The sequence below is a fragment of the Peromyscus maniculatus genome, chromosome 19, assembly GCF_049852395.1.
Source record: "Peromyscus maniculatus bairdii isolate BWxNUB_F1_BW_parent chromosome 19, HU_Pman_BW_mat_3.1, whole genome shotgun sequence".
In the NCBI taxonomy this organism is placed as follows: domain Eukaryota; kingdom Metazoa; phylum Chordata; class Mammalia; order Rodentia; family Cricetidae; genus Peromyscus; species Peromyscus maniculatus.
This window is the reverse complement of record NC_134870.1, coordinates 12,288,317-12,311,257: the sequence shown is the minus strand read 5'-3', so window position 1 is coordinate 12,311,257 and position 22,941 is coordinate 12,288,317. Positions and strand designations below refer to the sequence as shown.

Here is a 22,941-nt window from a genome sequence, read left to right as displayed (position 1 = left end):
GCTACGTATTCATCCAGGACATCGGACTTTCTATGCATTCTGTGCAGACTCTGACTTTATCACTGTGCCTTACTTTATTTTCATGCCTACTGATGTAAAAATGTAGGCTGTGTTCATTCCAGAATTAAGGCTTTCAGTGGAGATTTGAAGATGCTGCTACTTTATTTATATTTAAACATTATTTGAGTATGACGAGTCACTTTTATTGGGTAAGTGAGAATGTTTCATGTTCTTTCCTTTAAAAATGTGTATAACACTTTGAAATCATATGCCAAAATATATTCCTGCATCTGAATTTTATTAACCAAACTATATAAAGTTAAACATATTAATTTTTATATAGACTCTAAAACACATGTGTTAATTCAGTGATTCCTATTCCATTTTACAATTTACAATAGTTTTTGTTATATATAATTGCAATGCATAAGTAAAAGTTTAAAAATATATTTGATATTAAAATTTTTAGTTACACAATGAGACAGTTCTTCTGAAAACAAAATTCCATTTATTAAAACTAATTTTTGCCAAAATATTTAAAATATGTCTAATATTGTATCATAATGCACTTTTATCAGTTATTTTAATCCTACTATTTTCATGATTGTATAATCTATTATGATATATACACATATTTCAAATTTCTTTTGTTCTTACATAAGGCAAAACTGACTTTAGTAAATTTTTTAAAAATTGGCACAAAAGTACCTCACAGGAGTATTTTTAGTGGTTTTGATTTATTCATGGTTAAATAATTATTAAGTTAATAACAGTTTTATAAGTAGTGGTGATAAGTAACAGTCTTTTATTTAAATATGGCTTGGCTATTACATAGAAAAGATTTTTTTTTTCTTCCTTAAAAAAAAAAATGAAAATAGTTGGCGCCATCTAGTGGCAATAAACGATGCCTCCTCCTTTGTGAAGGGATTCTGAGAACTCTGGTGGCTGTCTCAGGCCTGTGACCCATGAGGACACTGAAGCTGAAACTAAAAAGAAGCAACTCTCACTACAAGACTTTGTTATTTCCTGACTCGAGCACCCTTTCTCGCCTCCTGCGTTACTGCAACTGTAGAATCACTTCTCTTAGTTCCATCACATTTTACAGTCCTCCTGGCGCTGAGCACACATTGGAACCTCAGCAATCATTGATTGATCTGCATTTCAGCATTTCAGTGGAACAATAATTAGTGAAATGAAAAAAAAAAAAAAAGGTCAGCAGGAAAGAGATGAAAATGCCTGACCTAACCAGTCCCTAGCTTACAAAATGCAAAAGAGATTTGCATTTCTTTTCACCAAAAATCCTTCCTTGCCTTCTCACCCCATGTCTCCAGCCCTGCATCCCCTTTAGAAGCATAGCATGGCTCCAGTGTTTTGCTCTGTGCTGGTCTCCGTCTTAACCTGTTTGATTGACTCACAGGTACTCATAGTCAGCTGGACTCCCGTGAACCTAACGCTTTTTAGATGGAGGCCGCTATCTTTCTTTTTACCCTGTGTCTTGAAAGCTCAGAGCTCGGGGAGGAAGTCAATCAAAACTTGGGGCATGAATGGGTGAGTAGATATGTACAGCCAAGCATGGGTGGATGAGTGCGCCTGCCTTGATAAGTTTGCTGGCCACACACAGGCATGATACTATCTAGAAGCAGGAGTTCTCTCCAGATTGTTTTCATACTGCACCAATCTGATGGTCCAGATACTTCAGAGAACACTCATGCAGTTTTCCAGTACCATTCTTTGCTCCTCCTGCTCCTCCTCTTGCCCCATTCCTGTTCCTTTCTGTCCTTCATCATATATGAATGTTTGCCACCTTCTCTATCCCCTATAGTAAAACATTTAAATCTTCTGTTGCCTTCTAACCTTGAAGGATTCTTTGGCATCCCTCAAGAATGCTTACCAAGAACCTGACTGTGTGAAGGTGACTTTTCTCCATTTCTTGGATATATTTATCCTAATGATTTGCCATATGTGACCCAAAGCACAGAGTTCCTCTGTGTGATGAGGACATTTAAGATTCACTGGTTACTAAGTCTCCTCATTGAGGATGCTCTTTATCTTTGATTGACATTAGGTTTTGGGCAGTGAACAGTGAGATAATGCAATGTGCTTTCTTTTCTCCTAGAGAGCACAATGTCATTCCTCTTTAGAAACTAAGTAAGTTCATAAATATCTAGATAAGGCACTCCATGATAGAAAATATTGTATGAAAGCTAAACTTGGTGTTATTGACCTGCACTGTCCCTTTGGGGCAGAGCAATTGATCACGATGATAGATCACCTGTGGATATTGTTTAAAAAATAACTATAATGTCTACTATAGCATTGATCAAGGATGCAAAAAATAAAAAGGCACCACAGAGTTAAAAATGTGAGCACCTGGTAGCAGGGCTGGAGGCTGCATTCTGCTCTGTCTTCTCTTGGCAGCCCAGACTTTCTCCATGGGCTTTGTTTTTATTGTTGTTTATTTGTTTGTTGTTTCCTGCGTTCATGCTCTGCTCTTTGTCATTTATGTTGTGAGGGAGTAACAATTAACTACCCTGGAAAGAAAATTCCAGACTGAGTTCATACACAGATTGCATGTTTTCCCCTTTCCTTGTTAACATTGCTTCCTATTTCCCTGCATAGGGAGATACTTCTGCTGGTTAAAAGAATCCAACATTTGTCTAGTCAGTCATGCCTTGACTTTTTCCCATGGAGAATACTTGACTTCTAACAAAACAGTGACCCCCCATACACACACACACCTCCTTCAACAGCCCGGCACCTAAATAACAAAACTCAGACAACTCTAACCTAGGCTCTAACTTCAAAGCTTATTTCAGTATGTGATTAGTTCTCTTATTGACCACTCATCATTTCTTCATTTACCCACAACCATTTCATAAGTAGTACTGTGTTCACAACACTCAGTGCTGAGTAATGAAATCCTATGGACTAAAAACGTTGCATCTGCAGGAAGATGGACTATGTGACAGTTAACAAAACTCAAGTCACAAATGGTAAACTGTGATCCTCACCCCGTGTCCAGAAATACTAAAATTATTAGTAGGAAGAAACTAACCATACCGTTTGTATTCTCAATAATGGAAAATTGGTGAATGATAAACTCTCGAAGAAAAGGAACTGACCAGTGAATTTCCCCGGCATGAATAATTTTCCTTACCTGATGACATTTCTGACACAGAAACCATTTTAAAATTGCATGAGAGTTCTTAGCATGAGGAGCATGTTTCACATAATTAATGTTTCCTTTACAAGTGCTTCGGATATGATTAAGTGTCAGTTAGCCACATAACATATGAACCTGGCACATCATTTTCTTAAAATCTGCAGCTGATTGAGAAAAGCACATTTTATTTTGAAGATAGGTGATGAGAAGTGCTAATTTTGCATCAAAGAACACAGTGTTTTTACCCAGACCTCATGCTGAAGTGATCGTAAACACTTAGAAATCAGGAGAAGGGTACTACATGGAGTAGTGGGTTCTTAAATATAAATCGAAAAGATTATGAAGATTTGATTTACTAAAGAAAAAGAGCTTTCCTTTCTTTTTTTCCCCATGTCTCTTCCAGGTCCCAGAATTACTGCTAATGTAATGTTAAACTCTATACATGAAATCTGAATAGAATTTTATTTACGCAGAAAATTGGCCACTATTTTTAGCTTTTATTTCCCACAGCAGCTTAGAGGTATCCCTTACCGTCTTTGGCTGCCATCTTTTTTGACATTTCAATGTATAGTTTTCAATGTAATTATAGTATTTTATGAGCATAGTTTACATATTATATTTTTACAGTTGCTTTTCATTCTCCAGTACATTGCCATTTTTTCAGTGTCTCACCCACTGCAGACTATCTGTAAAAATATTTAATTTCTTAAATTTTTATTAACATATATTAATTATGCATTATGACAGGCTTCATTATGACATTTTCATGCATGTACATAATGTGTTTTGATAGTCTCCACACCTCATTAGCCCTGTAAAAGCCAAACATAGTGGTACACATCTGTAACCCCAGAGCTAGGGGCAGATCCCTGGAACTCGATGAACAGGCAGCCCAGCTGCATCAATAATTTCTAGGCTCTGCTAGGGAACCTGTCTCAAAGAATAAGATGGACAGCAATTGAAGATAACACCCAACATTGACCTCTGGCCTCCACACATACATGCACCCACATGTACACACTCAGGGAACACAAACACCACACACAGATACACAGAGATCTGGTGTTTTTTATGCTACTGTGACAAGATGAATATTTCTGTGTTTTCTGTGACATAAGAGTGATTGACTCCTACAGATTATATGCATACATTGGAGAGGAACGATGGATGTTAGATGTGGCAGCAATAAAGACTTTCATAGTGACACCAAGACCTTCGAATGATTGGGGCCCAGGTTTCTGCTGTTCCTATAGACGGAATATGGATGATTCTGCTGCTGATGCTGAGAAGCATTGTTCAGATGTGAATATGGGGCTTCTAATGCTGATAACCTGATAATCCACAGCACGGTTATCTAGAAACAGGGTCTACGGGTTAAAAAAAAAAAAAAACATGTATGAAGCTGGCTGTAACAGAATCTTGAAACTCTTGGAGAAGCTACTTGGGACTCAGCAGCAAATAGAAACTAAGAGTCTAGAATTCGGGGAGCAAGAGTTTGGGTGTGGATGCCCTTATAGAAACTATGGGGGCAGATGCTGCATGAGAGGCTTCAAGAAGATTCAGCTACAGGAAAAATATACCAAAGCAGAAGCCAGGCTGGGCCAGCACGAGATGGAAATGAGTGCAAGGACAGAAGCACCAGGTCCCACGACTGGAGTCAGCAAGTGAGGTGAGGCCACTCCAGAAGACAGTGAAGTAGGAAGGGTGACCATGGGTATGAATGGCTAATGGCTTGTGGAATTAGAGCTAACGTGATTTGAGTAAGTCCATAAACTTCAAGATTAAAGTGTTGAATAGGTCATCCAGTTTGATACTGAGGTAAAATGGGATAATGGTGCAATGAGGTATAGGCAGAGAGACAAGGCCAAGTCCTTCAGCCAGACTCCTTCTTAGGCATGTGAAAATCAGCAGAAGTCCATTAAACCATTGCCTTTTGGCTGACTGGTTATGTATTGTGTCCTCTAATCACATTAAACTCAAAAAAAAAAAGGAATATCTTCTCACATATGTAAGGAATTGTGGTTTGGAAGCGATAATGAAAAGCCAGGATGGTACTAAAAAAAAAAAAAAAATACAGCTAGACTTTCTAGACTATGGGGGCTGTGAGAAGAAAATCTTCACGCCAGCTCTGATTTAGTTAATGCAGACAGCATTCTGCAGCAAGGATGAAGCACAGATGTGTATCTAAACTGCTTTGCCAGGGAATGGCACGTTCAGAGTTCACTCGGAAAAGGTGTAGACTAAAAAAATTGTAGAGTTTGATTAATAAGTAGGAATTTGGTTCTTATTACATGCAGTATGCAATTCTTTCTCCCCTTTATAACAAATTGATTCTTTTCTCACTAAAGTTTCCCCTCTCTCTTCTTCCTCTCAGTTCCTCCCCAAATCCCCTCCCATCAGGATCAATTCCCCTCTCTGTCTCTCATTAGAGAAGAACAGGCTTCTAAGATATAACAATAAAACACAACAAAGTAATATAATATAATAAGATAAAGCAAAAACCATCAGATGAATTTGGACAAGGCAAACCAACAAAAGGAAAAGAGCCCAAGAGCAGGCACAAGAATCAGGAACTTACTTATTCACATACTCAGGAGTCCCATAAAAAATGCTAAGCTGAAATCTATAGTATATACACAGAGAAATGAGTGCAGACCTGTGTAGGCTCTGTGTTCACTCTATGTTTACTGCTCCAGTCTCTGTGAATTCATATGAGCTCTGCTTAGCTGATTTAGAGGCCCGGCTTCTTCTGGTCTCCTCCATCCCATCTGGATCTTAAACTCTTTCTGCATCATCTTCCCTGGGGTTCCCTGAGAGACTTGTTGGAGACATCCCATTTAAAGCTGTGTGTTCCAATGCTTCTCTTTGTCTCTCTGTCTGTCTCATAATGTCTGACTATAGGTCTCTGTATTTGTTACCATCTGCTACAGGAGGAAATTTAGCTGATGCTGGCTTAATAAGACACTGATCTATGAGTATAGCAGAATATTATTAAGATTAATTTTATTACTACTTTTTTCAAAACCAGTAGTATTTGGTTTTACTCTAGAACTCTGGGCTATCTAGGCTTTGATTCTTCGTCACTCAAGCAGTATCAAGAATGTACTCCATCTCATGGAGTGTAATTGTTAATTCTTAATAAAGATTGTTGGCATAGATCACAGGTCCTTCATTCTGAGAAGGAGGAACAACTTCACTGGAAGACTCTGAAGCATCATTTTCATATGCTGTTTCTAAAGAGTCAAACAAAAGAAGGAAGGGTATGCACATACATCTTCAAGTGACTGGAGATGTAGCCAGTGGTAGATGACTTTCCTAGCATGTACTAGGCTATGACTTTTATCTTCAGTGCATGCACATGTGAGCACACACACACACACACACACACACACATACACACACACAGAGAGAGAGAGAGAGAGAGAGAGAGAGAGAGAGAGAGAGAGAGAGAGAGAGAGAGAAAAATACTTACCTCTTATAAAAAAAAGTTTAAAAGAAAGAAATAAAGTAATTGGGGCCTCCAAGTCTTGCTATGGCATTGTCTAAACTATACCACTAATCACTCATTATAGCATGTTATATATATATATTTATATGTAGCATTATGTGTGTGTGTGTGTGTTTATATGTAGCATTATGTGTGTGTGTGTGTGTGTGCGTGTGTGTGACTTAGTGTAATCAAGAACAACACCTGAATGAGCAGTGGCAAGTAGCATATCTCACTATTTTTCTCTTTTGATTATTGATATAATTGGGGAGACCTCCCATTATCCCATTATCCTGACCACTTACCTTTACATGGCATCCTTACCTTCAGGAAGCTCACCTCAGCTTGTTTTAAGAAAAAATTAGTGTTGCAGAAATGCGACATCCATAGGGTTGCAGTGTCCATAAGCATAGATCTAACTGAAGTGGTTGAGCAATCAGGGACCCATTTTCAGTTACCAGAGATTTCAAATATCAGCGACTTCCCATTCCCAAGTCATAACACTGTATGTTTCCTGTTAAAATTAGGAGTTTTTAAAATCTGTCCCTGATGCTCTCACAAAGCATCACACAGTGTTTTGTTCACTGTTCTGAGAGTGTGTGTATGTGAGGGGGGTTGTCAACATTACCTAAATCGCTCTTCCACTGTCTGATTTATTTGCTTGCAGAAAACACATATACCTGACCTCCTGAGGGAACCGCACATCTCAAATTTGGGTGCCATGATAATCATAACAGTTTGAGAGAAAATGAAATAGGCTATAAACAGGAAGGAAATGAAATATATAAACTGTTGTATGGTGTCAAGTTCATTTTCAGTACAATATAAAATAATGAAAATGCTTTTCGATAACCTTTGTTGATTTTTATAATGTGAAACACACTTTATGAAAAAGACAATGAATGTGCTAAACAAAAACAAAAAAACAGTGAAAAATACTTTTAGCTTTTGACTCCATTTCTGCATTCTTGCCCATAAGTTTACATTAGAGTTGAATTCTGAGACAGAACAGCTTTGAGACAAAAAGATTCTTTCCTCTTCCTACCCTTTTAAAATTTAAACAGCATATTTTTTTAAATCTCAAGGGTAAGGGTCATTTCCTTCATGAGCAATCTAGTATGGTAGGCAGCAAATATTGCATTTTTCTAATTTTACAGTTATATTTTGAGAACTTAAACTGAATGACATTGAAAAAGACTTTCCCATCACTGCTCAGTTTTTTAAAATACATTTATGGAATTTTAATGGTCACCTCTCTCCTCCCCCTTCACACAAACATCCTAAACACTTTCCACTAAACTGTTAATACCTAGGGCATCATGACCAGGTATCATGGGCGCCCAGGTTGCCTTCTTCTTTACCAAGGGGAATTAAAGCTCCATCAGACTAAGCGCACATGAGTAACTGGCCTTGTGAAGTTCAAAGGTCAAGAGAATACAGACAGCATATCTATCTTTGTGACACTCATTCCCCGGAAAATTAGGGTTCTGTCCACAGAGAACCCCTTGCTCAAGTACGAAGAGTGATGCCAACTCTCAATTTCAGTTGCCATCTATCTCAAGACTACAACCACCACCAATAAGACACGAGGGTACAGTCAGGAATAACAGGATCAAGTGAAGTAGAAACTTAAATGCTCCTCTAAAAAATACACATTGTGCACCAGACCTCTGACATTGGCTCTATGGTCACCACACTTGGAATAAGCAGAACTTAAATGATTCATTCACCCAGAGGACACAGTCTCTATGAGACTAGACTGCCCTCACTGCAGACATCAGCTGGCCACAAGTTTGGGGATTTCCCACAACCACTTTCAAGCTTGACGATTTGCTGAAAATCTTGTAGAACTCAGAACAGTGCATTTATAGCTGTAGTCTCATCATATAGAAAAGATACAATTAAATTAAGCAAGTAAAACCAAATGGTCCAGAGTCCTGGAGAGATCTGGATGCACAGCCTCATCCCTCCTCCTCAGGTCATGGATGATGTTATCTCTTCTCTAATCTGAGATGGTACAATAAACAAAGAGGAGTGCCAACCAAGGAAGCTTCTTTGTCTAGAATTTAACTGGAGCTTAGTTACATATTGCCCAATTGGCTGTCCTTTAATCTACAATCAATTGTGGGAATTCCTAAACATGGGTATTCCTAGACATGTTTGAAGTAATTCAGTGTGGGCCAAAGTCTCCATCATCAGTCACAATGTTGGGCCATGCAATGCCCACAGCCCCCATACCGGTAATCATATTCTAGGGACTTACAGATGCTTCCCAATTAAAAAAGGGGAGGGCCAAGCCTCTTTTCAGACAGGTTAGTTCTATACTATGTATTGAATTACTAAAGGAGCCAATCTATGCTTGACATTCTAGAACATGAATCCATGCCCAGATCTAACCTCTTAGTAGGGCAAAGAGAAAAAATATAAAATTACACACACTTTACATTTCCTCAAGAAGAATGAAAAATAAAGTGGGGAAGCCAGACATCTAAGATTCTAAAGTCAACATGAAACAAACGATTTTTTTTTTAAGAAAACACAAAGTTGGGTGGCAGTCAAGAGAACATAGATCTAGGAGGAGCTGGGGGAAGGGATGGATGTGATCAAAACACACTGTACAAAATTCTTTAAGGACCACTAAAAAAATACACATTACATAATGTATTACCATAAGGCTCTGTTGTATTCCTGACTATTTTGTATGTGTGTTTGTGAGTGCATGTTCATGTGTATGCAGGTGCATATATTTGTGATATGTATATGCATGCTTGTGTGTTTGCATGTGGCTGTCAAAGGACAGTATTACATGTTGTTCCTCAAGCACTTGGTGCCGCATGAAATGTGGTCCCTGAGGAACTGTGGTCCTGTCTAAAAGAATTGTCTTCAATAACCCAGTTTCCCTGTACCCAAACTGACGTCTTAGGTTCTACTACACCAAGAAAGTTGGAGGCCAAATTTATGATCTATGAATGGTTAGGATACACACTGAAACTGTATCCAAATGTCACAGGTCTGATGTGATCATATTGGGTTTACTTGGAAAATCCAGGGCAATCTCCCTGCTTTGGGAAGATTTATTAATGTCCCCAGGTTCATTTGTACCATCCCTTTTCAGTAGATTAGTGTTGAATAACTACAGGGACGATACTTTGGAGATAGATAGTATCTTAAAAAACTTTTTATGATAAATATTAATTCAGAGCCATATGTAGCTCACTGATTAACAGGTTTTTTCATGTCACTGGGGATATTTCATTTCAAAGCCTTACTCTGGGTGTAATATTATGGACATCTCCTCTTAGCTCATAAAGGATCAGCCCAGGATGATAAGTAGATCTTGTACTACAAAGCCACTGTGGGATTCTGAATTCCCTGACTTCGGCTGTCTTCTACCTCAGAGCCTCTAACATTTTAGCTTCTTTGGTTGTGGACAATCTTTGCATTCTGGCTTTAGCAGACCATCAAACAGAAGAGTTTATTAATCTACTCAAATAAGCACATTGAATTCAGTGCCACTGAGACAGTTCAGAGGGATCCAACTCCCTCCATGTCACTGGCACAGGTGTTGCACACAGCTAAGCTGAGGTGGCAGAGGGAAGCGAAGGAAGGCCAGCACCCCTGCCTGCCCATCAGGCTGCCTTTCCTGGGTCTGTCTGCAATTGCCCTCAAAAAGCAGGAGCTGGGGCATCTCTCTTACCTTTCCATTCTTACACCAGGCTGCTTGTCACCTGAAGTAACCCAGAAGGTGTGTCCTTGGAATTCGTTTTCCAATTTAATACAATTGAAAACAACACAGTCCAGCGGCAGGTTCTGATCTCGGTCTCTGAGCAATCTACTTCCCTTATAGACTGCTTAGATTCACTTTCCCTTCTGAGAATAAGCTGTAAGGAAAGTAACAAGCCCAATACCCCAAGGTGGAATTAAGCAAGGAAACTCGGGAAGGCTGGGTTTTCTGCTGATGAAGTGATAGGCAGATCTGTAGACTTCAACATCTTTTGTGTCTTCATTTCCGTTCTAGTTCAGGCAGATGCAGTGTGCCATCACTTAGAAATCACCCATGGCCATGTTTGGGTCACTCAATGTGAGAAAATACTTTCTTTGATTGCCAATCTGCACATTGCTTGATACATCTGTAGGGCAGACAGAAGTGGCCTGAGACAGTGTGTCATCATATACAACAGCTGTTAGAACAATACATTGCTAATAAAGATTAAGACACCCTGTGCAAAAACATATATCCAGTCCTCTACTTTGTCTGAAGAAACTCATTGGAATTGAAAATCAGTTTAAATCCCTAGTGAAAAGACAGAGCAATATGAAATTCTAAACATTCTAAACAGTAAATGCCAAGTCTCAGTGTCTGCATGTGAAAGTGAGTACTAAGCATTTTGAAGCAAGCTTCATTGCTTGCATCAGAGGGTTTAGCCTGAACATTTCATGGTGTTTGGCACATACTAGTTAATGAATAATTAATTTCTTGTCAGAGACACAATTAGGTAGATGGAGTATGGTATCATTACAAAAGGTCAAAGGTGAATTATCTAAACCAAGAGAAATGTATTGTACTGAGTGGTGGTGACAGTGGTGATGATTGTGGTCTTTTGTTTTGTTTTATTTTTTTTCCTTTCCAACTATACCTGCTTCCTCTCTAGAAGGGCCTTTCTGATGATGCACAAGAGCAGAAAACTAAAGGTGGAAACTGCTAACCCACAGGTCGGTCCTTTAAGATGCAGATTTCTATGTAAGATCTACCCTAAATACCTAAATACCTTCACACCTAAATACCTTTAACTTCTCTGTCTTCAGGCATTCTCAAGATTTCCTTAAATTAAATCATTACCAATTCAGAACATCCCTTCTTGCTAAATATGTCTAAGTTTCTTTGTCAGAAACTTTATATTTTTTCCTGTTTCTCTTCTCTTATTGGTTGTTGTAACAGCCTTCCACTTTGGGTTTGACTATTATTTTCAAACACTTTTTCCATTTTCTAGAAGGAATGATTTTACTTCCAAAAACCCTGTTTTAATGCTATAGCTAGCAGGAGCAGACACTAGAGGATATAACGCAGTCGGGGACTTAAGATCCAGGCCACTCCTATCCAGTTTCCCCCATATCTCTTTTCTGCATTCTCCATTTGTCTTGGAAGCTTGCAAACGTAGCTGCTCTTTAGAGCAAGGTTTTCCCTGCGTATTGCTTTCTCTGAGATTATCAAGAGTGTCTCTGCCTGCTCATCATCTCAAGTTTCCCTCTATAATTCCCAATTCCCCCCAGTGACTGATGGAGGAAGAACCCATGCCTCTTAGCACCTGGTGTTGTGATTTCTTCAGTGCCCCATTCTGATGCGGAAATACCTAGAAAGTTGCATGTCCTTCACGTGCTTCCCAGATTTGTGGGAACCTTTCCAATCTTTGCTTTTGTGATTCTGGGAGAAAAGGGTATGAGCAGATCCTCACCTGGGTCTTTGAACAGCAGTAGAGCAATTCTTTTTGAGAGCCAGTAACTTTACACTGATCTCACCTCATTAAGTGACTGAGTGGGTTAGTAAACAAAACTAATAGGAGCTTTGTTCCTTGAAGTCCTGGGCCTGTTGTGTTGTTGTTTTCATTTGTAATATTTGATGCTAATAACGCTACATGGTCTCCCAACATTTCTCTTTCCTACAGATTACATTTTCAATTGTATTCAGTCTACAGCTAGTGGAAGCCTAGTGCCAACTACTGGTTGGTAGGACAGGATTTTACAGGATTCAAAGTCTGTGAAGCTCCCAAATGTAGACGAGTATTTAAATAAGGGCACAATCATGCTGTTGATTGTAGCAAGTTTCATGTTTAAGACTCCAGCATCTTCATTTTGTGATTCCTGCATGCTAATTACTGACAGTTACACGTCTGCGTGGTCGTGTGTATATCCGATGTTTTATCTGTTCTCCTGTTGTGTCTTTACTGTTTACATTAAACTGTTGATTTCCTTGGTTATTCCTTCAATCTGAAACATTCAGTCTAACGTTTAGGTTCCTTGTCAGTAGCAACCCCGCCCCCCTTGTTTACGTCGTGAAAATTCTCGCCCTGGAAAGCACTGCAGTGTATGTCGGACAGCAGTGGTGGCTCACTCTGTCCACGGTGCTCTTTGCAGACTCGTACCCTATAGCACCATCTACTGTGCTTGCAGAAGAGCAGCTTGGGACGTGTTTTGTGCTTGTGCACATGTCCTGTTATTTGTGATAGAATAAAGCAAAAATATAATGCACACCTCCAGAAAACTAAACATGTTCTTTTCCTTCTTATTTAAAGTCTAAATCCATAAAACATCTGAAACTGATTAAAAAAAAAAGCTGAGCCCCATCTGTCATAATTCAAGCTGTAAGATCCATAGGTGCGGTGATTCTAGGTTAGAAGAGTGGAGAAGAGACAGATAAGTTAAAATAAACGGAATCACTTAGACAAAAAAAAAAGAGTTAAATAACACACGTTAATTCCTCCCATGATGATTTTTGCATCAGAAATTCATAACAAGTACTGTTGCTGTCTAAAGGGTACCTGAGCACGCCGTGAACATTCTATAGATCAGAGCTCAATGAAGTAAGAGTGAGTAATAGCCACCGACTGGAGAAACTTGTAGAATAAATCTATTTAATTGCATCTTCAGGACGAGCTTTGCTTCTGGGTGGGGGAGCAGAGCTGAGTGCCCCAGCACAGACCCAATCTCACCAGTGTCAGTGAGCTGTGTGAGTTGTCTCTATGGGTTGTAAATTGGATCCCCTCAGTGACCAGTTAATGTTTTCTGTATTTACGGCAGGATTTCTGTTTTTTACAGCCACCAGGGCACTTTGGCAACATAAAAATTTAAAAATAATTTTTAGCAATCATACCGTGCCAATTTTTTATAGTTAAAGGGGCTCATTTAAATTGGAAAACCTGCTAGTCTGAAATTTTCATCTGAAGGATTACCACCAGCCTGAGTTACTTGTCTGATGAGGGTTTCACATGGCTTATCTAATGTGAAATCTCCATGTGGTATATAGTTTCATTAAACGGTGATCAAGAATACATTAGTTCAAAACAAGAAAAGGCAATGGAGCTTAATCCGCCAGGCATCTTGGCGCAACAACTTTAAAAGAGTTATTGAAGTGAAACAATTTGAGAATTAAAAGTCTCCCACTTATACCAGACTCCTGTCAGGAGCCTAAAAGTCAGCCTTGCCTTTTCCTGTTTTCTATTTGTGTACCAGAGAGAGAGAGAGAGAGAGAGAGAGAGAGAGAGAGAGAGAGAGAGAGAGAGAGAGAGAGAGAGGAAACAATATTTTGAATGCTGTAAAGGCAATAGAAATGCATATATGAGTGAAATTACCTAATCCATTAAAAATAAATTTATCAAGATGGAAGATAAAGTAGCTGATAGAAACACTGAAATAAACAGAGAAGTGAATTCTTTAGAAAAAACACAGGAGAAACAATTATTAGTACAATATAAGGAAAACAGATTTATGTGGTTTGTAAGTATGATATGTACTTGAGTTCTGTAAGCCATGGTATGACAGCGTTCTACTTAAGCATTATCATTAAAGCAGGCAGGTGTTCATAGCACAAATGGACCATTTGAACAAGCTTTGATATTATATGTGATTCATACATTAATATACTGAGAGTGTTAATTATTTCACATTTTAATGTACACAAATTAATAATGAAGATGACTTTATAGATAATCTTTTTATTTACTATTAGAATATAAATTAGGGTGACAATACACCAGTATTTATAAAATTCATTTAACAGGTAGTATCCAACATTGGCAGCCAACAGTGCATACATTCCTTTGATCTAATCATTTTCTCCCATTAGCACTTGATGAAAAATGTATTAGCTTATGTCAAGAAATCTCTAGCCCTAGCACAAAAGATGTGAAAGATCTCTCAAATGCCACAGCACAAAGTAAAGCAAGGGATTTTTTAGAATGGCTACTTGTAATATATTTTAAATTAAGCTTTAAAATGTTATTTTATTGGACTATATAGGGAAAAGACAAACTTATAATTTAAATTTTCATAATTTTATTATAATACATTAAAAATTACAATAACTCAAATCTAACAGTCCAGCTTCTGGAAACACCTGTCACCAAATACTGATTTTTTTCCCTTGATTTTGAGCTCAGATTTAGAGACACTATAAAGCAAGTACCCACACCCACTCCATTTCTCAACCCACATATTTCAGCCTTAATCCTGAAGGAACTGTGTCTAATGGTGTAAAGATATTTCAGGTTCTGTGTTATTTAATCTGAGTTCTCTTGTGGAAAGTGATATATCCCATGATAAAACTGAGTTATAAACATCTTTTAAAACCTCAAACGATACATGTCACCTATTTTATACCTTGCCCCCCCCCGTAAGTGAAAATGGCACGCCCCAAATTCCTGTGACCCTCTGTGCTTCCTTCATATCTAGGCTTCAGATTTTGAGATTTATTGTTGTATGCGTGGCTCTTAGAATGTCCTCTCATCATCTGCTGAGGTGTGCGCAATTAACACTTGTTACAGCTTAGAGATCCCAAGAGCAGCCTTCTGTATGTCACACATCCCTTATCTTCTCCTGTTTGCTGCTGTGGAGCCTGTTGGAGAAATTAATGAAGTTCACAGAGTTGGCAGCACGGATAGCCACAGAATCTGGGCACTCCCTAAATTCAATCAGAATCTAGATAAAACACGGGTCCTATTAATGTATGGGTGCTGTTATACCCCTATTAATATAGTTGAAAGCCGTCAAGCACCAGTGATTCTCAGAAACATAAAAAAGTTTGTATTAAAAATCACTGAGCAGCACAAAAATGGGAACAATACATATAAATTAAACTCAATGCCTAACTTTACAAAACAACTTCCAGTATAAAAGATGGCCTGTGTTTGCAGCTCTCCTCGACAGCAAATACAAGGCTTTCACCTGGGGGTTTGCAAACCGTTAGTACCTACTCTATGATTTTTTTTTTCTTTTGGTTAAAAGAACAATTGTTTTTTTCTTACCACAAACACTGACATACTTTTATTTTTCACGGTTGTAAGAGGACTGTTTTAAAGGAAGTTAGTAGTAAGAACGGTGGTATTTACTCTTGCCTGCATCCCACTGGTTCACAGCTGAGCACTTCTCTTGTGTATTCAGTGACAAATGGCAATCACTTTATCATTTATCTTATGACAAATAGCAGATTCAGCCACAAACTGCTGGCCGTAGCAAACTTACAGGATGAAGTTCTTTATTGTTTATGGTTTCTGGGTTGATGTATTCATGCCTTGTTTATTTGTGAAATGAACAAAAATCAGTAAGCAGGCATGAACAGAAATTTGGCCACGCAATCAATTGTAGTTTTTTTTTCTTTCCTCCAGTCTTCCAAGGACCTTACAAGGAAATTCGCTGAACTAGGTCTAAGCTGTAAGCTGCCTTTAGAAAAAAAAGTCATTAGAGGATGCATCAAATTGTGACATTATGCCCTTAAGCCAAAATAACACTGAATGGAGTTCCTACCTCGCATTAACCTTCCGAATAAGGGTCTTAAATTTGATAGCAAGCTATTGTCATAGACAAGTGGCATAGGCCAAGAGTGGAAGGAAATTACCCCACTATACTCTCAATTTAAGCAACGGGATGAAGTCCTCACCCTTTGTTTCATACAAAGGAAATTTACAACCGAACTTTGTGCATCAAGGTGCATTGTACCTGAATCCCATGCACGAACTGTGTCCCGGTTGTACGGATTCTCAGTCATTATCATCCATGTAGCTCCTATGATTGATACATAGGAAGTATTAGTCAGTCACATACTAAATCACATTTGACACTGAACCCAAGCTGTTCCCCAGGATTCTCTGAGCATTCACCACCCACCAGGCCACACTCAAAACTGAAACATGAGATTCTGAACAACAATGTACATCTAAACTAACTGTAACAGCAGAGTAAAAAGATGAAAATCAATGGAACTTCTTACTTTAGATCTGCGTCTCCGAGAAAGTCTGTGTGACTCATTGGATTACATTTTATTAAAAGCACATCTTTAGCATGTTTATGAGATGTTATCCTGAATCTAGTAAAATATATCAAAATTATCAATCACTAATAAGTATAACACACTGAAAAGTGTTAGCACTAAAGGGAATATTTTCTTCCCCCTTTATTTGAGAATAAACAGAAAATAAAGAAGCATCTTTCTACATTCAAATATGATGTAAATGTGTAGGATATGCAATAAAGCTTTTGTGTCTGGGTTATCGGTAGCTATCAGCTGAGTGGGGTAACCCAAACAAGACTGTATAGGTTACAGAACTCAATAGGGAAAAGCAGAGCACAAGAGCTTCACAAATCATGGTCTCATTTACTGAAAACTCAGAGTTCATTGCTTCCCATTCATATTCCTAAATGTTTTACATAAAACCACTTGATACATGGTCTCAAACTAAAATGCATGATTTTACCTTAGTATGAGTAGCCTTTAAGCAAATATCCACATAGCCTGTGGTTTTGTATAATAAAAATACTAGGAACTTATATGAAGTATAATTATAATCAATTATGTTCAGAAAAGTTTTCTTTCAAAATAACAACAAAATCAAATACAACTTTCTCTATCCAGTTAATATCTATGAGGTTTGTCGATTGGTGATATTAAAACTAATATTCCAATTGGAAATGGAAGTTGAAGGTTCAGAACAACCTACTACACAGATCTGAGATTTGCATATGCTATCCCTTTGACCCATCAGAGGTGAATGACAGTTCTCTCTGCACTTGGCTATAGGACAATCTTGATGCAGTTATTGGCATATGCAATTTGATTGGTAAATATTGCTTCCATCTCCCATAAAAAGATATACTTGGGATACATTTCTTTTGTGTTATAGTAGTAAGTAAAATAGAAGATATAAGAAAACTATACACAGATGGAATTTAACCAAATAATTCAATGAGAAGGCAAATCGTGTATTAAGTTGAGATTACTGAACAAATAATGTTAATTGAAATTGCTCTAAAATAGAGAAATAACCAAGGAAGTGCAAGTTCATAATTAAAACAGTAATATTTGAATTAATTTTCATGCCCTTTTCTTTCAATGTCTTTATGTTTTCACAAAGCTGCAATGATTGAGTATTTAGTATTGTATGCATTTTCCTATATAATTCTAGATAATTTCTATACTGCTACATGTTCTTCAAGAACACCTGCACATCTGCATCTAAATATGATATAAAGATTTTGATAGGTATTTGAGTGCTTTAGTAGTTGTGATTGTCTTTGTCAACTTGATAGGATTTAGAATTATCTAGAATTACACGGTCAGATATATTTCTGGGTGGGTCTGTGTGTTTATCTCCACATATTTACTAACTGTAAACGGCACCATGCACAGGCTTGCTGCATGGACTAAATAAGTGGGGCGGGGGGAGCAGAGCACCCACATTCCTCTTCTTTCTGCTTCCTCTGCGTCACGAAGTAACTCACTGCTCCAAACCTATCAGATTAACAAACCTCCCCTCCTTTAAGTTGTGTATTCCAGTCATTCTTCTTCTTCAGTGGGAAAAAATAACCCAGCAGTCGAGTGGAGAATGTATGTGTTCAATGGCTCTTGGCTGAGTAACATGTACTGAATATTGTTGAAGCTTGAATAGGAAGTTACTATGACCTCACCTCAGGCTGCACACTGTTTACAATCCAGACCCCCCAAAAAAATGTAAGGAAGAAATAAGTCCAGCTGATGAATGTGTGACAAACAGTTCAGAAACTATGTATAACAAAACAGAGGGTCAGAGATTGTTTTTCCAAGATGGCTTTTTATCTAAATTTTGTTTTTTAAACTGGAAGGCTGGGCAGGAACTATCCATGTTTTAAAATGTGTAAGAAGGATTGGGGATTTAGCTCAGTGGTAGAGCACTTGCCTAGCAATTGCAAGGCCCTGGGTTCGGTCCTCAGCTCCAGAAAAATAAATGTGTAAGAAAAATTTGGATAGTATTTTCTGAAAGAAGAAACAGAACGGGTCAAAATAAGATGAATTCCTGAATAGGTAAGCTCAGGAAAAAAAATGAAAGCTGTGTATGCAAGCAAGGTGGGAGGCTGAGGAGTTTGAACATTATCTTGAAAGAACAGAGGAGCAAGTGATGGACTTTGAGATGTTAATGGTCCCAGTAGTTTTGACTCCTTTTAAGGGAGTGACTTTGGCAGTAACATGAAATTGAATTTTGGTATGTAAAATCTCAGAGTTGAAATTAAAGGGAGAGTGTCCCCATAGCTCCAGGCCTGCAGTGATGACCATTATAAGAAACACAGTGACAAATACAAACAAAAAGAGAAATTTGGTGGAAAGAAATTAATGGAACTCAGTGAAACCCTGGTTATTCATTGGCTGTATGAGGTACTGAAAAAGAGGAATTCTGATTCCTAGGTTTCCAGGCTACGAGGCTGGCTAAGTTGGGGGTGTCTTTTATTAGAAGGTAGAAAAGTATAAACGAGAGGAGTTCTGCCTTGCAAACATTGAACTGAGTTGCCTGTGTAACCCACATGATAATGGAAGTACTGACAAAGGTCTCCAAGTCCACACAAAGGGAATCACTGTGGAGGTTGAGGAAACATTTGTCTGTGGAGTTATTAAAATACCAAGTGAAAAGTACACTGAGAGGTAAGAGCAGGTGGCTAAGGTCTGGCAGTATTTGAGAACCTGAGAACTGCAAAGCTGTGCCTGAAACATAACATGAAAACTTGAAGCCAAATAACATGACTGTAATTTTCAAAACATAGTTTGCACAGAAAAAAGGGACGTGGTCAGATATGTCAAATACGAGAGAAAAGCAAATGAAATTAGAGCTAATTAACAGACTACTGTTCATATGGATGGTGGAGGAAGAAGCTGTATTTCAGTGAGCAGATGAAAAATTAAGAGCACAAATTTGGTGTAGATTATTCTTCCAAAAAATATACCGTCAGGAAATGGTGAATTAGTAGAAAGATAGAGCATGGGAAGTTGTTTTATTTTTGTTGTTGTTGTTGGTTGGTTGGTTGTTTTTGCGGGGCCACCTGAGCATCCTTATCTGCCCAGAAAGAAATTCTAACAGAAGAGGAATTCTTTTTCCAAGAACAAAGGAGAGGTTTAGGAAGCCAAGTCCGCAAGGATATAGAATAAAATTACACCACACAAGAGCCCTGGTATGAATACCAGCCTTTAATAGAAGGATCTTAAATACAGGAAAAAGGGGTGTGGAAGCAGATGAGCTGTCTTTTGAGGTCTGTTTCTATTTTTATACTTGTGTATGTATGTGTTTCTCTCTGTGCACACGTGTGTGTGTGTGTGTGTGTGTGTGTGTGTGTGTGTGTGTGTGTGTGTGTGTATGTGTGTGTGTGTGTGTGTGTGTGTGAGTTGGGGAGGTGGGGCTGGTGCTAAAGCCCGAAAAGGTGTCAGATCCCTTCAAATTAGAGCTACAGGAGGTCACAGGCTCCCTGAAGGGGATACTGGGAATTGAACTGGAGTCCTCTGGAAAAGCAGAGCATTCCAGACTGCTGAGCTCTCTTTCCAACACTCCTTTCTTTTAAGGTTTATTTTTATTTCAAGCAGATAATTCTAAACAGGGCGAAAGAAAGACCATTATAGTCAGACTACGAGTTTGGTGAAGAGGTTGATACCGAAAAGTTTGCAAGAGATGTAGCTAGGGAGTCATTAAAGAAGACAATTACTTACAGACCTTGAATTTTTAATAACATTGGAAGGTTACTTTGGCCCAGTAAATGTAAAATAAAGCCCCCTTTTTATATAAAATCCAGAGCTTGAATTTGATAAGGCTGCAAGGGACCTAAACACAAATGAGAGGCAGATGTATATTGAGGATAGCCAAAAAGCACCCAAAATGGTGTCGATGGTGTCTGAAGGGATAGAAGGGAAAAGGGCAAAACATTTATGAGTGGTTGAGCAAACACAGGGATAAAAGCGTTTGAATATTTTATTCAAAGAAGGGAGGATCCATTCTTTATGGAGAGAGAAAATGGAAATGACTGAAATGCTCAGTGTGGAAACTTTTACCCCAACATTCAGGCGTCTAAGGAAGGGGATCGTGAGTTCAAAGGCAGCCTGGTCCATACAATAATATTCTGACAGAAAAGAAAGGGGGATGGAAGAGAGGCGGGGGTAAAGGAGAGAGTGGGAGAGAGAAAGAATGTGAAGAATTGAAAACGCATAGGAAAGAAAGGGGGAAAGTAAGCCAACAAGAGAGGCGCAGAGGGAGGGCTTCCAGCAGTTTTCATCCTGAAATGGTTGCCCAATGGGATACTGAGAGCTGTGTCCCTCAAGTGGACTCCAAACTAAAACGGGAATAGAAAAACTGGTAGTAACAAGGTGAAATAACGTTGCTAGAGTTTCAGAAAAGAGGCCCTTGAAGAGAGCAGAGTACAGCGGTGGGTGAGCTTGGGTAGGTACAGAGACATGCACTGAAATTTGAGCATGCTGAACGAGAACGTCGAATCAGAGGCCAGCCCAGCATGTTCTCAGTGAGGCGTGAAATCAGAAGTAAGTAAGTGTGTATGAAGCCTCAGTTGGAATTTATAAATTAAAAGCTAGAATAATGATTTTCTGAAAAGAACAAGAAAAAAGGAAAACTGAAATGTCTAGGGGCCCACAGGGAAGGGAAGGGCAGAGGTGGATGTTTAAGTCTAACTGGTTAGGCCAAAGTATTCTGACATCAATTGTCTGCCATTGCCTCCTTTCTCTCTAAACATAGCAACTTGCAAGGGGTTGAGGTGAGCAATGATAAAAGCACAGATATAAACTATGAAAGGAGGGATCATAACTGCTATCACTTAGTATGGCGTAGAACAAGATGAAGATGGGAAAAATTGATACACAAGTGCTGTGGGATGGTCTGTATGTCAAATTACTCTGATTGGTCAATAAATAAAACACTGATTGGCCAGTGGCTAGGCAGGAAGTACAGGCGGGACTAACAGAGAGGAGAATTGAAAGAACAGGAAGGCAGGAGTCACTGCCAACCCCGCCATGACAAGCAGCATGTGAAGATGCCAGTAAGCCATGAGCCACGTGGCAAGGTATAGATTTATGGAAATGGATTAATTTAAGCTGTAAGAACAGTTAGCAAAAAGCCTGCCAAGGCCATACAGTTTGTAAGCAATATAAGTCTCTGTGTTTACTTGGTTGGGTCTGAGCGGCTGTGGGACTGGCGGGTGACAAAGATTTGTCCTGACTGTAGGCAAGGCAGGAAAACTCTAGTTACACAGAAGGTTTATTTTGGAAGGAACAAATACATAAAACCCGAAAAATGAAGCCATATAAAAGTGGAACAGTGATTCACAACTGTTCTCCACATATTAATATACAACCTCGTTCTATATCTTTTCTTTGTTCTGTTACTGATGTCACCACGCCTCCTCCTGCCTCTCTATGCAGACTCCCTGTGAGCCTTTACCTGTAAACATATACTTGATAGACCAGGCTCCAGAGCACAGTGAGCCAAACTCCCAGCATTCTAAGAGTTGTGCTTATGAGATCCTGAATGATTCACTATGCTTCTCTGAATCAGAAATATGCCACAGCAATTTAGGGGTAGAAATGAGTATGGAGAGGCCATATCTCTTGGTCTAGTATTTGGCTTCATCTGTGAACTTCAGAATAAAAAAAATGATACACGGACCCAGGAGACATTACTAAACCACTGTCAGATACACTGAAGAAAATTCTGTGGAGGATGGAAGTTTCTGATCAGACAGATAGGAAGAATACACATGGCACAAACCAGATAGAGATATGAAAAGAAGTATGAAGAAGTGGAAGGAAAGGACATCTTTGCCTTATAACAAAATTCTGTACTGAACAAAGGCGTGGAGCAGAAGAGAATGTGGTGCAGCAGAGTCCAGCCTCAGAGGCTGTTCTGACTGAGAGAGCAAGAAAAGCAAGCACCTCAGAGGGAGAGTCTGCAACAGAAAGCATGTGGTCTTCATCAGTGACTTTATCCAGTTTCTACAGAAAGCCATGGTACCCAGAATTGTGAAACTTTTGGTGAAAATTTAATGCTACTGCTTTTTAATAATCATAAAATATATTATCAATAATAATAATGAATAAATAAATGTGCATAGGTCATAGGCATCAGGAGAAAGAGAATAACAAAGAGATAACTTGACACAGTGAGCCAGTATGGGGTTAGGGAGAAACCTGGTGCTAGGAAAATCCCCAGGAGTCCACAAGGATGTCCCCAGCTAAGACTCCTAGCAATGGTGGAGAGGGTGCCTGAATTAGCCTTCCCCTGTATTC

General features: G+C 38.7%; 1 protein-coding gene across 1 annotated transcript in view; it reads left to right on the top strand.

Moving 5' to 3' along the window:
• Positions 1 to 22,941, top strand: part of Ccdc178 (coiled-coil domain containing 178) — a 348,053-nt gene that overhangs the window by 140,655 nt on the left and 184,457 nt on the right. The gene's annotated exons all lie outside the window — the stretch shown is intronic.